This window comes from Camellia sinensis, unplaced genomic scaffold (genome assembly GCF_055761805.1).
Source record: "Camellia sinensis isolate YWXY unplaced genomic scaffold, ASM5576180v1 Unanchor176, whole genome shotgun sequence".
Classification (NCBI taxonomy): domain Eukaryota; kingdom Viridiplantae; phylum Streptophyta; class Magnoliopsida; order Ericales; family Theaceae; genus Camellia; species Camellia sinensis.
This window is the reverse complement of record NW_028129056.1, coordinates 87501-90000: the sequence shown is the minus strand read 5'-3', so window position 1 is coordinate 90000 and position 2500 is coordinate 87501.

Here is a 2500-nt window from a genome sequence, read left to right as displayed (position 1 = left end):
GGGAAATACCGATCCTAATAATAAGGATACTAATAATTCTAATAAAAGAGACGAAGTAGCTTTGATACGATATTCGCAACAATCTGATTTTCGTCGAGACATAATCAAAGGTTCAATGCGAGCCCAAAGATGTAAAACAGTTATTTGGGAATTTTTTCAAGCAAATGCACATTCTCCGCTTTTTTTGGACAGAATAGACAAATCACACCCTTTTTTTTTTGATATCTCCGAACTGATAAAACTCATTTTTAGAAATTGTATAGGAAAGGGAGCAGAATTCAAAATTTCAGATTATACAGAAGAAGAAATAAAAGAAAGGGAAAAAAAGGAAAAGGACAAAAAAGAAGAGAACAAAAGAAAAGAGAAAGCGCGGATAGAAGTAGCAGAAGCCTGGGATACCATTCCATTTGCTCAAGTAATAAGAGGTTCCATGTTAATAACTCAATCGATTCTTAGAAAATATATTATATTACCGTCATTGATAATAGCTAAAAATATTGGCCGTATGCTATTATTACAATTTCCTGAGTGGTCTGAGGATTTAAATGAATGGAATAAAGAAATGCATGTTAAATGCACCTATAATGGTGTTCAATTATCAGAAACAGAATTTCCGAAAAATTGGTTAATAGACGGTATTCAAATAAAGATGCTATTTCCTTTCTGTCTGAAACCCTGGCACAGATCTAAGCCACGGTCCTCTCATATAGATCGAATCAAAAAGAAAGGACAAAAAGATGATTTTTTTTTTTTAACGGTTTGGGGAATGGAAGCTGAACTTCCTTTTGGTTCTCCCCAAAAACGGCCTTCCTTTTTTGAACCCATTTTTAAGAAACTCGAAAAAAAAATTGGAAAATTGAAAAAAAAGTATTTTATATTTCTAAAAGTTTTAAAAGAAAGAACAAAATTTCTAAATATCTCAAAAAAAACAAAAAAATGGATTATCAAGGGCATTCCGTTTTTAAAAAAAATAAAAAAAGAACTCTCAAAAGTAAATCCAATTCTATTATTTAGATGAGAGAAATATATAAATCAAGCGAAACTAAAAAAAAAAAGAAAAAGATTCTATAACCCGCAATCATATAATTCATAAATCCTTTAGTCGAATTCAATCTACATATTGGACAAATTTTTTACTGACAGAAAAAAAATGAAAGATCTGACTGATAGAACAAGCACAATCAGAAATCAAATAAAAAGAATTACAAAAAATAAAAAAAAAGTGACTCCAGAAATAAATGATAGTCCTAATAAAACAAGTTATAATGCTAAAAGATTGGAATCACCAAATTGGCAAATATTAAAAAGAAGAAATACTCGATTAATCCGTAAATTACATTATTTTATAAAATTTTTCACTGAAAGGATATACGCAGATATCCTTCTATCTATTATTAATATTCCCAGAATTAATATACAACTTTTTGTTGAATCAACAAAAAAAATGATTGATAAATCCATTTACAATAATAAAAAAAATAAAAAAAGAATTAATAAAACAAATCAAAATAAAATGAATTTTATTTCGACTATAAAAAAGTCACTTTATAATATTAGTAATAAGAATTCACAGAATTTTTTTGACTTATCCTCCTTGTCACAAGGCATATGTATTTTACAAAATATCACAAACACAAGTTCTTAACTTGTATAAGTTAAGATCTATTCTTCAATATCACGGAACGTCTTTTTTTCTTAAGACTTCAATAAAAGATTATTTTGGAAAACAAGGAATAATTCATTATGAATTAAGACATAAGAAACTTCGGAATTCTGGAATAAATCAATGGAAAAACTGGTTAAGAGGTCATTATCAATACCATTTATCTCAGATTAGATGGTCTAGATTAATAGCAGCAAAATGGAAAAATAGAATCAATAAATGTCGTACAATTCAAAATCAAGATTTAAACAAAGAGAATTCATATGAAAAAGACCTATTAATTCATTACAAAAAACAAAACGATTACGAAGTATATTCATTACCAAATCAAAATGAGAATTTTCAAAAATACTATAGATATAATCTTTTATCTTATAGATCTATTAATTATGAAAATAAGAGGGACCCATATATTTATGGATCACCATTCCAAGTAAATAAGAATCGAGAGAGTTTTATAATTACAACACACATAAACATAAGGGCAAATTTTTTGATATACTAGGGGATATCCCTATCAAAAATTATTTAGGAAAAAGTGATATTATGTATATGGAAAAAAATCCGGATCGAAAATATTTTGATTGGAAAATTCTCCATTTTTGTCTTAAAAAGAAAATCGATATTGAGGCCTGGATCAAGATCGATACCAACAAGAATAAAAATACTAAAACCGGGACTAATAATTATCAAATAATTGATAAAATTGATAAAAAAGATCTTTTTTATCTTACGATTCCTCAGGATCAAGAAATCAATTCACCCAATCAAAAAAAAAATATTTTTTGATTGGATGGGAATGAATGAAGAAATACTAAGTCGTCCTATATCGAATCT